Here is a 14,159-nt window from a genome sequence, read left to right on the forward strand (position 1 = left end):
CCATGACAGCTAACACTCTTGAGGTTTAAAAATGTATGAAAGAATTTATTTTTAATCCATTTCAGCGATTGAGTCTGCTGGGAAACATTTTCTCAGAGCTCAGGGGAAAAAAAGGCTCTTTCCATGACAGCTAACACTCTTGAGGTTTAAAAATGTATGAAAGAATTTATTTTTAATCCATTTCAGCGATGGAGTCTCCTGGGAAACATTTTCTCAGAGCTCAGGGGAAAAAAAGGCTCTTTCCATGACAGCTAACACGCTTAAGCTTTAAAAATGTATGAAAGAATTTATTTTTAATCCATTTCAGCGATTGAGTCTGCTGGGAAACATTTTCTCAGAGCTCAGGGAAAAAAAAAGGCTCTTTCCATGACAGCTAACACGCTTAAGCTTTAAAAATGTATGAAAGAATTTATTTTTAATCCATTTCAGCGATTGAGTCTGCTGGGAAACATTTTCTCAGAGCTCAGGGGAAAAAAAGGTTCTTTCCATGACAGCTAACACGCTTAAGCTTTAAAAATGTATGAAAGAATTTATTTTTAATCCATTTCAGCGATTGAGTCTGCTGGGAAACATTTTCTTAGAGCTCAGGGAGAAAAAAGGCTCTTTCCATGACAGCTAACACGCTTAAGCTTTAAAAATGTATGAAAGAATTTATTTTTAATCCATTTCAGCGATTGAGTGGGCTGGGAAACATTTTCTCAGAGCTCAGGGGAAAAAAAGGCTCTTTCCATGACAGCTAACACGCTTAAGCTTTAAAAATGTATGAAAGAATTTATTTTTAATCCATTTCAGCGATTGAGTCTGCTGGGAAACATTTTCTCAGAGCTCAGGGAAAAAAAAGGCTCTTTCCATGACAGCTAACACGCTTAAGCTTTAAAAATGTATGAAAGAATTTATTTTTAATCCATTTCAGCGATTGAGTCTGCTGGGAAACATTTTCTTAGAGCTCAGGGGAAAAAAAGGTTCTTTCCATGACAGCTAACACGCTTAAGCTTTAAAAATGTATGAAAGAATTTATTTTTAATCCATTTCAGCGATTGAGTCTGCTGGGAAACATTTTCTTAGAGCTCAGGGAGAAAAAAGGCTCTTTCCATGACAGCTAACACGCTTAAGCTTTAAAAATGTATGAAAGAATTTATTTTTAATCCATTTCAGCGATTGAGTGGGCTGGGAAACATTTTCTTAGAGCTCAGGGGAAAAAAAGGCTCTTTCCATGACAGCTAACACTCTTGAGGTTTAAAAATGTATGAAAGAATTTATTTTTAATCCATTTCAGCGATTGAGTCTGCTGGGAAACATTTTCTTAGAGCTCAGGGCAAAAAAAGGTTCTTTCCATGACAGCTAACACGCTTAAGCTTTAAAAATGTATGAAAGAATTTATTTTTAATCCATTTCAGCGACTGAGTCTGCTGGGAAACATTTTCTCAGAGCTCAGGGGAAAAAAGGCTCTTTCCATGACAGCTAACACGCTTAAGCTTTAAAAATGTATGAAAGAATTTATTTTTAATCCATTTCAGCGATTGAGTGGGCTGGGAAACATTTTCTCAGAGCTCAGGGGAAAAAAAGGCTCTTTCCATGACAGCTAACACGCTTAAGCTTTAAAAATGTATGAAAGAATTTATTTTTAATTCATTTCAGCGATTGAGTCTGCTGGGAAACATTTTCTCAGAGCTCAGGGAAAAAAAGGCTCTTTCCATGACAGCTAACACGCTTAAGCTTTAAAAATGTATGAAAGAATTTATTTTTAATCCATTTCAGCGATTGAGTCTGCTGGGAAACATTTTCTCAGAGCTCAGGGAAAAAAAAGGCTCTTTCCATGACAGCTAACACGCTTAAGCTTTAAAAATGTATGAAAGAATTTATTTTTAATCCATTTCAGCGATTGAGTCTGCTGGGAAACATTTTCTTAGAGCTCAGGGGAAAAAAGGTTCTTTCCATGACAGCTAACACGCTTAAGCTTTAAAAATGTATGAAAGAATTTATTTTTAATCCATTTCAGCGATTGAGTCTGCTGGGAAACATTTTCTTAGAGCTCAGGGAGAAAAAAGGCTCTTTCCATGACAGCTAACACGCTTAAGCTTTAAAAATGTATGAAAGAATTTATTTTTAATCCATTTCAGCGATTGAGTGGGCTGGGAAACATTTTCTCAGAGCTCAGGGGAAAAAAAGGCTCTTTCCATGACAGCTAACACGCTTAAGCTTTAAAAATGTATGAAAGAATTTATTTTTAATCCATTTCAGCGATTGAGTCTGCTGGGAAACATTTTCTTAGAGCTCAGGGAGAAAAAAGGCTCTTTCCATGACAGCTAACACGCTTAAGCTTTAAAAATGTATGAAAGAATTTATTTTTAATCCATTTCAGCGATTGTGTGGGCTGGGAAACATTTTCTTAGAGCTCAGGGGAAAAAAAGGCTCTTTCCATGACAGCTAACACTCTTGAGGTTTAAAAATGTATGAAAGAATTTATTTTTAATCCATTTCAGCGATTGAGTCTGCTGGGAAACATTTTCTTAGAGCTCAGGAGAAAAAAAGGCTCTTTCCATGACAGCTAACACTCTTGAGGTTTAAAAATGTATGAAAGAATTTATTTTTAATCCATTTCAGCGATTGAGTCTGCTGGGAAACATTTTCTCAGAGCTCAGGGGAAAAAAAGGTTCTTTCCATGACAGCTAACACGCTTAAGCTTTAAAAATGTATGAAAGAATTTATTTTTAATCCATTTCAGCGACTGAGTCTGCTGGGAAACATTTTCTCAGAGCTCAGGGGAAAAAAGGCTCTTTCCATGACAGCTAACACGCTTAAGCTTTAAAAATGTATGAAAGAATTTATTTTTAATCCATTTCAGCGATTGAGTGGGCTGGGAAACATTTTCTCAGAGCTCAGGGGAAAAAAAGGCTCTTTCCATGACAGCTAACACGCTTAAGCTTTAAAAATGTATGAAAGAATTTATTTTTAATTCATTTCAGCGATTGAGTCTGCTGGGAAACATTTTCTCAGAGCTCAGGGAAAAAAAAGGCTCTTTCCATGACAGCTAACACGCTTAAGCTTTAAAAATGTATGAAAGAATTTATTTTTAATCCATTTCAGCGATTGAGTCTGCTGGGAAACATTTTCTTAGAGCTCAGGGGAAAAAAAGGTTCTTTCCATGACAGCTAACACGCTTAAGCTTTAAAAATGTATGAAAGAATTTATTTTTAATCCATTTCAACGATTGAGTCTGCTGGGAAACATTTTCTTAGAGCTCAGGGAGAAAAAAGGCTCTTTCCATGACAGCTAACACGCTTAAGCTTTAAAAATGTATGAAAGAATTTATTTTTAATCCATTTCAGCGATTGAGTGGGCTGGGAAACATTTTCTTAGAGCTCAGGGGAAAAAAAGGCTCTTTCCATGACAGCTAACAATCTTGAGGTTTAAAAATGTATGAAAGAATTTATTTTTAATCCATTTCAGCGATTGAGTCTGCTGGGAAACATTTTCTTAGAGCTCAGGAGAAAAAAAGGCTCTTTCCATGACAGCTAACACTCTTGAGGTTTAAAAATGTATGAAAGAATTTATTTTTAATCCATTTCAGCGATTGAGTCTGCTGGGAAACATTTTCTCAGAGCTCAGGGGAAAAAAAGGTTCTTTCCATGACAGCTAACACGCTTAAGCTTTAAAAATGTATGAAAGAATTTATTTTTAATCCATTTCAGCGACTGAGTCTGCTGGGAAACATTTTCTCAGAGCTCAGGGGAAAAAAGGCTCTTTCCATGACAGCTAACACGCTTAAGCTTTAAAAATGTAAGAAAAAATTTATTTTTAATCCATTTCAGCGATTGAGTCTGCTGGGAAACATTTTCTTAGAGCTCAGGGGAAAAAAGGCTCTTTCCATGACAGCTAACACGCTTAAGCTTTAAAAATGTATGAAAGAATTTATTTTTAATCCATTTCAGCGATTGAGTGGGCTGGGAAACATTTTCTTAGAGCTCAGGGGAAAAAAAGGCTCTTTCCATGACAGCTAACACTCTTGAGGTTTAAAAATGTATGAAAGAATTTATTTTTAATCCATTTCAGCGATTGAGTCTGCTGGGAAACATTTTCTTAGAGCTCAGGAGAAAAAAAGGCTCTTTCCATGACAGCTAACACTCTTGAGGTTTAAAAATGTATGAAAGAATTTTTTTTTAATCCATTTCAGCGATTGAGTCTGCTGGGAAACATTTTCTCAGAGCTCAGGGGAAAAAAAGGTTCTTTCCATGACAGCTAACACGCTTAAGCTTTAAAAATGTATGAAAGAATTTATTTTTAATCCATTTCAGCGACTGAGTCTGCTGGGAAACATTTTCTCAGAGCTCAGGGGAAAAAAGGCTCTTTCCATGACAGCTAACACGCTTAAGCTTTAAAAATGTATGAAAGAATTTATTTTTAATCCATTTCAGCGATTGAGTGGGCTGGGAAACATTTTCTCAGAGCTCAGGGGAAAAAAAGGCTCTTTCCATGACAGCTAACACGCTTAAGCTTTAAAAATGTATGAAAGAATTTATTTTTAATCCATTTCAGCGATTGAGTCTGCTGGGAAACATTTTCTCAGAGCTCAGGGAAAAAAAAGGCTCTTTCCATGACAGCTAACACGCTTAAGCTTTAAAAATGTATGAAAGAATTTATTTTTAATCCATTTCAGCGATTGAGTCTGCTGGGAAACATTTTCTTAGAGCTCAGGGGAAAAAAAGGTTCTTTCCATGACAGCTAACACGCTTAAGCTTTAAAAATGTATGAAAGAATTTATTTTTAATCCATTTCAGCGATTGAGTCTGCTGGGAAACATTTTCTTAGAGCTCAGGGAGAAAAAAGGCTCTTTCCATGACAGCTAACACGCTTAAGCTTTAAAAATGTATGAAAGAATTTATTTTTAATCCATTTCAGCGATTGTGTGGGCTGGGAAACATTTTCTTAGAGCTCAGGGGAAAAAAAGGCTCTTTCCATGACAGCTAACACTCTTGAGGTTTAAAAATGTATGAAAGAATTTATTTTTAATCCATTTCAGCGATTGAGTCTGCTGGGAAACATTTTCTTAGAGCTCAGGAGAAAAAAAGGCTCTTTCCATGACAGCTAACACTCTTGAGGTTTAAAAATGTATGAAAGAATTTATTTTTAATCCATTTCAGCGATTGAGTCTGCTGGGAAACATTTTCTCAGAGCTCAGGGGAAAAAAAGGTTCTTTCCATGACAGCTAACACGCTTAAGCTTTAAAAATGTATGAAAGAATTTATTTTTAATCCATTTCAGCTACTGAGTCTGCTGGGAAACATTTTCTCAGAGCTCAGGGGAAAAAAGGCTCTTTCCATGACAGCTAACACGCTTAAGCTTTAAAAATGTATGAAAGAATTTATTTTTAATCCATTTCAGCGATTGAGTGGGCTGGGAAACATTTTCTCAGAGCTCAGGGGAAAAAAAGGCTCTTTCCATGACAGCTAACACGCTTAAGCTTTAAAAATGTATGAAAGAATTTATTTTTAATTCATTTCAGCGATTGAGTCTGCTGGGAAACATTTTCTCAGAGCTCAGGGAAAAAAAAGGCTCTTTCCATGACAGCTAACACGCTTAAGCTTTAAAAATGTATGAAAGAATTTATTTTTAATCCATTTCAGCGATTGAGTCTGCTGGGAAACATTTTCTTAGAGCTCAGGGGAAAAAAAGGTTCTTTCCATGACAGCTAACACGCTTAAGCTTTAAAAATGTATGAAAGAATTTATTTTTAATCCATTTCAGCGATTGAGTCTGCTGGGAAACATTTTCTTAGAGCTCAGGGAGAAAAAAGGCTCTTTCCATGACAGCTAACACGCTTAAGCTTTAAAAATGTATGAAAGAATTTATTTTTAATCCATTTCAGCGATTGAGTGGGCTGGGAAACATTTTCTTAGAGCTCAGGGGAAAAAAAGGCTCTTTCCATGACAGCTAACACTCTTGAGGTTTAAAAATGTATGAAAGAATTTATTTTTAATCCATTTCAGCGATTGAGTCTGCTGGGAAACATTTTCTTAGAGCTCAGGAGAAAAAAAGGCTCTTTCCATGACAGCTAACACTCTTGAGGTTTAAAAATGTATGAAAGAATTTATTTTTAATCCATTTCAGCGATTGAGTCTGCTGGGAAACATTTTCTCAGAGCTCAGGGGAAAAAAAGGTTCTTTCCATGACAGCTAACACGCTTAAGCTTTAAAAATGTATGAAAGAATTTATTTTTAATCCATTTCAGCGACTGAGTCTGCTGGGAAACATTTTCTCAGAGCTCAGGGGAAAAAAGGCTCTTTCCATGACAGCTAACACGCTTAAGCTTTAAAAATGTAAGAAAAAATTTATTTTTAATCCATTTCAGCGATTGAGTCTGCTGGGAAACATTTTCTTAGAGCTCAGGGGAAAAAAGGCTCTTTCCATGACAGCTAACACGCTTAAGCTTTAAAAATGTATGAAAGAATTTATTTTTAATCCATTTCAGCGATTGAGTGGGCTGGGAAACATTTCCTTAGAGCTCAGGGGAAAAAAAGGCTCTTTCCATGACAGCTAACACTCTTGAGGTTTAAAAATGTATGAAAGAATTTATTTTTAATCCATTTCAGCGATTGAGTCTGCTGGGAAACATTTTCTTAGAGCTCAGGAGAAAAAAAGGCTCTTTCCATGACAGCTAACACTCTTGAGGTTTAAAAATGTATGAAAGAATTTTTTTTTAATCCATTTCAGCGATTGAGTCTGCTGGGAAACATTTTCTCAGAGCTCAGGGGAAAAAAAGGTTCTTTCCATGACAGCTAACACGCTTAAGCTTTAAAAATGTATGAAAGAATTTATTTTTAATCCATTTCAGCGACTGAGTCTGCTGGGAAACATTTTCTCAGAGCTCAGGGGAAAAAAGGCTCTTTCCATGACAGCTAACACGCTTAAGCTTTAAAAATGTATGAAAAAATTTATTTTTAATCCATTTCAGCGATTGAGTCTGCTGGGAAACATTTTCTTAGAGCTCAGGGGAAAAAAGGCTCTTTCCATGACAGCTAACACGCTTAAGCTTTAAAAATGTATGAAAGAATTTATTTTTAATCCATTTCAGCGATTGAGTGGGCTGGGAACATTTTCTTAGAGCTCAGGGGAAAAAAAGGCTCTTTCCATGAGAGCTAACACTCTTGAGGTTTAAAAATGTATGAAAGAATTTATTTTTAATCCATTTCAGCGATTGAGTCTGCTGGGAAACATTTTCTTAGAGCTCAGGGAAAAAAAAGGCTCTTTCCATGACAGCTAACACTCTTGAAGTTTAAAAATGTATGAAAGAATTTATTTTTAATCCATTTCAGCGATTGAGTGGGCTGTTTTTTTCCGGGTTGTGGGATGGAGTAGAGTTGCTGCGTCTTGAACAACCCACACTGATCTGAACAGAAACATGAAATGTTCTTATAGATATAAGAAATGAATTGAAAGTGAAAGTAAAAATGAAATTGTATTGGCTGGAAATATTTCTTGGCTGTTGAATGGGAAAAATATTTCCAGAACTGAAAAAAAAAAAAAAAAAAAAAAAAAAAAAACTCTTCCTTTTTTTTATTAATTTGATGTCTTCACTTTGTTTACTTTGGAATGGAGATACCCAAAGACCATGACTCATCCTTTCTTAAACATATAATTCCTAGAATGAGTCATGGTCTATTTTTAGAAACAGTGAGACAACATTCCCACACAAAAAGGGGGTAGGGTTAATTTTTATCATGTCTAGAAGACATGATAAAAATTAACAAAAAGTTTTTTTTTTTTTTTTTTTTTTTCTTACATTTCAGAATTTTTTTTCTGAGCTCTGAAAATTTTTTCCCAGTCGGCAACCAAGTGAAAAATATCAATCGGCTTTTACTTTCACTTTCAACTCTTTTCTATAAAAGCATACCACGTTTTCTGTTCAGAACCGTGCGGGCTCTCCATAGTGCAACATGCTTTTTCTCTCTCTACCTCATCTGCATCTAGGATGTTTTTCCTTCTTCAAGAAGTGGAATTTTTTGGGAATACCTTACAATTTCACGAGCTAGCTGTTTCTTATATTTCGAGATTTCAATAAAATTGTTTATAGATGTCACCTATTGCAGATGGGGAAAAAGTCTATACTGGATCGCTGGAGACATCTCATCCAGATAGGTCACGTTATATTTTTTCCCACACCTAAATAAATTGGACATGAGCCATCCTTTTGTTTTCTCATCCAACAAAGATAGACACTACAGACCGTTTTGGGTTTTCACTCTTCGCGAACCAAGATGAGCCGCAGCAACACTTTGCGTTTTCTATGAGCGCAATAATGGATCACGTGAGCAGCCATTTTGTTTCCCATCTCACCCAGATAGGTCATGTATTTTGTTTCATGTACCTAGCCAATTTTTGACATGAGCCATCCTTTTGTTTTTTTTTTCTATCGAACCAAGATGGACTCTGGAGACAATTTTGTTTCTCAACGGAAAAGTAAATTTTCTGAATGGGTACCGGTGTTCGAATACTTTTGTGACCGACTGTACTAGAGATTTCTCAGTGACCGGCGTAAAACTATCGAGAACAGAGAGAGCGTCATTTTCTCAATTTTAGTTTAGAGCTGAATTCGGGGTATTTACACATTTGACAGAGCTTTGCCTTTTCGATACGCTCTGCATGGCGTTAACTTTCTTAGTAGTTTGAAATTTTAACTACTGATTGCGCTGTGTGATACTGAGAAAATCTGTACGAGTATGTTTGTGGAAAGTTCCAGAACTGTAAGGTCTTTCTTTTGGTAAAAGAAATTTTATCAAGCTTTCATCGGTTCTGTGTGCATTAATTAAGATATTACATTCGAACAACACAACAGTAAGTAAAATATAAAACCGAGAACCTATTTTATTGCAAATTCCAAACAATCTATTCTATTGAAATTTGTGCGCATCTGTCTGTTTGTATTTTTGTGACATCATATCCTCCGGAACGGCGGAGAGTTGAGTTTCGTTCCCTGGGATTCCAAAAACTCGTGGAAAGCCATTTGGACTATTTTCATCATCGCACAACGTTCATCAGCCGAAATATTAATTACAATCTCCGAAAACTCAAATTTTCGCATTCATTTTTTCGAGTGGCAACAGTCTCGCGCGCTGTAGATTTTATATTTCGAAAAATGATGCCACTCTTCGCTTTCTATATTAGAGTCTTTTAATAATAATAATAAAAAAATTGTTAGTTTTACAAAATATGAACTAAAAATAGCATTGCCAAACATTAAATGTATTAATATTATATAAAGTCATATTCTGTGGGTGAAGAAAACACATTATTGCATGTGACGTCATTGTATGTCGAAAATGTTTCGTGAATGTCAGCATTTTAAATAAACACACACACAGATAGTATTTTATTCTCGAGTGTCAAGATGTAGAAACATCTTTTTACTCGACTTCTGATAAAGATCGGGTGGGGGGGAGAAAGAGAAGCGTGAAAGGGGGGAGGGAGGCGGATTAAAGAGATTTTAAATAAAGAGCTGCTGTTGGCAACTTTTTTGGGTGAAAGTGCAGAATCGCCCACTGCTTGCCGCGTTTTTAAGAATTGCACATACTTGGTATCCATGTACACATCGACCTATTTTCAATTAAAAATACGTCCCAGAATTGCAGAAAAATGGCATTGTGTACTCCCTTGACTTTACCCATGTACACATCGACCTATTTTCACTTAAAAAGTCAAAGAAAATTGACAAAAATCCAATTCTTCTTGCTCTTGTAAAAAGCGCCAAACAAATAAGTGGGCGATTCTGCGCCAAGCAAATAAGTGGGCGATTCTGCACTTTAGGCCTTTTTTGCTTCAGGTTAGGATAACTGACTGCCACATTAGTTGTTTTATTGACACTGAGAAAAAGTTGTTATATTTCATTAAATTTAAATCATGACGTCATGCTTGTTAACTTGTTGAAGTGTCAAAAGTCTTTTTTTCCTGGTTTGGCAACAATAAATTAGTTACGAATTGATTGCTGCTTGAAAAGAATAAGCGTACAGATGTGAAACATAATTATAAATTTTGTTTCGGCCGCAGCTCGCTAGTATGGCAATAAAATTTGAATATTGTCTATCTCTTCAATTCTTAACAATTTGTCTAATAATTGAATCGCCACGTTGATGTTAAAAAAATGCATAATAAAAATATCTATCCTTACAGTTTGGCCGCCGAATTAATAATAGTTCAAGGTCAGTGGCGTAGCTAGAACTCTCAGTCCCCTGTGCAAAAACATTTCCTGCCCCCCCTCCCCAATAAATTTACTGTGTTTAAAAAAAGGGAAGAAAGTTTAGATTTGCAGAGATTTTTAAATAAAATCCAGTAGGTTTTACATGCAAGTATATTTCGAATTTCTATATAAAATCTGCGCCAATCCAACATACAGTTTATTTAGAAAATATGTATGGTAAAATTTTACCCCCCTTCTTTGAAGAAAGAGGGGTAAAGTCGCTGAACACTGGTAGTTCGGTCCGAGGTTCAAATCCCGGGAACGGGCTGGCTGCATGGGCGTTTTCGTGGTTTTCCCCGTGTGTAACGTGTATACGAGCCACTTTCCCTTAGAAAGTCTTCCACGAAGGCATCCCTCCCTTTAGGCAGATAGCCCTTGAGGCTTTCCCATAATCACATACACACACACACTTTTAAGAAAATGTTTTGGTATACTAAACTTCTCGAATACATGATTTTTATTCGTGTTTTAAGTTTAAATATGTAAGTGTAGTTGAGCAGGACATTCATGGGCCCCCTATGTGACTGCATTCCTTGCGTACCCTTATTTACGTCACTGTTCAAGGTCAATGGGCTTCGAATATAATAAAAGACTATAGTGCATTGTTTGTTATCGTTTTAAAATAAGTGTCAGCTGTATGTGCATTTCGTTTAAAAAATAAAAACATATCATTATTTTAGAAAAATAAAGCGTTCAGAAAGAACGAGGAACGTTTTGTAAACGGAGATGTTTAACCGATTTACGAAAACATTATTTATAATGTATTTTGTCAGGTAGGGTTGAAAGAAAAGAATAATTAATTATAATAGAAATATTAAATTAATTTTTAATATATTTCCTAGAAATCGATCAAAATAAAGACTGAAATTTTCCAGAAAATCGTGTTTGTCTTGGAGACCATTTGGCATATCTTCTGCCAGAGATGCACGGGTCATGATAGAACCCTCGCCCTCCTTGCTGTGCCACTGCCCTTGTGGAGAACTTTCTAAGAGTAACATGCTCGTATTCATGTTACATATGCGGAAAGCCAACCCGTTAGCATGGGAACAAACTTCCATTATTCAGCAATCATATTCACCCAAACACTGCTGTGTTTCCTGCTTGCAAGAAACCGCATATTGACATGCTGGAATGATTTACGAGACATTTGATTGAACAAAATTAAAAAATAAATGTCAGAATAAAAATTGAAACGTTTCTTGAAAGTGTGCAGGATGATTTTAGATGTAAAGCCTATTTTTGATTTCTCTGGTGGGATCATTAGCAACTTTCTTCAGTTTTTTTTTTTTTTTTCTTTTGGTGAGACACGTATAAATATAGATAGACAAAGGTGAGTAAATAATAAAGTATTTGACTGATGTGAATTCATCAATCAAATCTTTATAAAAGTGTTCAAATAATAAAAAAAATGATACTGCATGCTTTTACCATTCTGACATTTTGTATGCTCATATGAGGCATTTCTTCTTGCTATAAAATAATTTAAACCGAACTGCTGTATTATTTTTAAACTCTTTCCATTTTAATTCAACGTGAATATTTTTACTCCGACTAATCTCATCTCTCTCTTTTTCTTTTATATAACTTATAATTGTCTACTGTAGACATATCATTCGTTTTGAGTTGATTTATGTGTTAAAATAACTAAATAGCAATGCAAATTTAATTTTAGGATGTGGACACAGTTGATGTTATTTCATTTAAGAGGTGGAATAACATTATGGTTTTCTAACTTTTAAAATTATTTTCGATATTCTAATATTAAAATCTTTTAATAGTAGCGTTTTCATCGAGGTATTATGCTATAAGTTTTCAGACAACAATTTTTTTTTACATTATTTTTGAGACTTAAATTAATATTGATTCAGATAATGTGAGGAACATTACATATAGATGTGATGTGTTTAAATTAGTCCTCAGTGTTTTCTACTATATACAGTCAAAAGTCGTTATTTCGGACACCCATAATCCGGAATGATCTATAATCCGGACCTCAAAGCTAAAAACTTTCTGCGCATGCGCCGCGTTGACACATGCGCATAGGCGTTTACGCGTGCACGTAAGACTTTTTACCACTGCGCTTATGCGTTTGCGCAAGCGCAGAATACGTTTTCGCGTGCGCGTTTTATGTATAACGGACGGTATAATCTAAAATTATCTAATTATCTATTTCAGTTAATGTTGATGATTGCATTGTTACTTAATCTTCGAATTGGATCCGGTTTATTATTTTTTGCAGACTGTAAGAGCAATTTTATAAAAGTAAACTTGAACTTTCGATTATGTCAAATAGAATTTCCGTTTCTGGAGCTCCCAAAGGATCGTACAAAACGAAAGTCTGTTTCAATGTCCATCACACAAAAAGTGGAATTGCTGCAAAAAATGGATATAGACATGAAGAATGTGACAGAGAGGTTAGTGAAAACGAAAAAATTTTGATTGACAAGTTAGTCGGTATTCTCGGCACAGCAATTAACGGGACTTGAACAGCGGAACTTTGTAACTGAACAAGAAATCGTGTCTGTTTATAGAATTAAAGAGAAAGTATTATCACATAAAACGAAGCAACTTTAAACAACTTACATTGAAAGAAATGTTTAATAAAGTAAACAAATTAATATTGAGCTTCTTTCTTTGTAAATTTTGATACCCTTTAGATCATAATTGTTCTTTATTTCATAAATTAAGGTTTCATATTTTTAATTTTAGAATTTCTGCATGCTATCTTACGAGATTTAAACTGATGATCTATAATCCGGAAAAATCGATAATCCGGAATCGCCGAAGTCCCGACGTGTCCGGATTAACGACTTTTGACTGTACTATTAACACTTTATCTACATGTATCCCATGTTTCATCATGAAAGCATTCTCTTTTCACACTGGTATTCAATTCCTATATCGCTTTCCTTTAAATAACCATGATCCTGAATTTTACTAGAGCTATTAGGTCTGCCAAAGTCTTGCAGCATTCATTATAATTCAAAACATATTTTAGCTTTTCAATATCAGCAAATTTTATCTTCAATAAAATGGACTAATTAGATTAATGCTTTAAAAGTTAGAATTTATTGTTATAGGAAATTATTCTGAAAATGGTCATTACATTCGGTTTTAGGCAACACACGCATTCTACCAGAAAATGCTACAGTTTGAGCAGCATTGTGACAAGAAAGTACTTGTTACAATGTTAGTAGTGTATATGTATGTAAGAAAAATCAAGAATATGTAAAAGAATAAATTAGCAGCAAAAATTAATTCCCTTCTGTATTATAAAAATAGTAACCTGCATTTGCACTGCGTCATTTCGAGAAAAATATACGTCATTTGACTCTTACATAATTCTGGTGATGTAAATGGAACTAAAACTCTGCAGCTGATAATAATTTTATAGAAGTATTAACTATCCAATCAAAATGCATTGAGAACCAAAACTAATTCAGTCATACACAGTTTGAATTAAGATGTCAACCTGAACATAACGCACTTGCTTTAACCTTCCAACACGCGCGCTATGCGCAAAGTTTACGACAAATTCAGTTTTTAATGCACACTTCTCGCATATCACAGCTGAGACGTCTGAATGCCATTTCTATTCCTCCTCTCAACCCTTCCCCACATCATGTAATGTGCCAACAGGAAGTTATATGAGTTTTTTTTTTTTTTTTTTTTTTTTTTTTTTTTTTAACTGGGCTTTTGCGCTACGTGGCAGCTTCTTCGTAAAAGTTACGACACGCGCATGGTCGTAAGTGAAAATTCGGAAAGTATTTTTTTCTCAAATATTTTGTAATTTTGTTCTATTAATTGATGTGTATTATTTAAATTTGTATAAATTTGACTCTATAATTTTTATATCAGTTTTTCATGGCAAAAAAAATATGTGCAACCAGCTGATTTTGCTCGCATTCTTCAAGAATTATTTGTTGAA

The sequence above is a fragment of the Stegodyphus dumicola genome, chromosome 11 (genome assembly GCF_044657685.1).
Source record: "Stegodyphus dumicola isolate Sdum_Otavi_A_Nest chromosome 11, ASM4465768v1".
Taxonomy (NCBI): Eukaryota; Metazoa; Arthropoda; class Arachnida; order Araneae; family Eresidae; genus Stegodyphus; species Stegodyphus dumicola.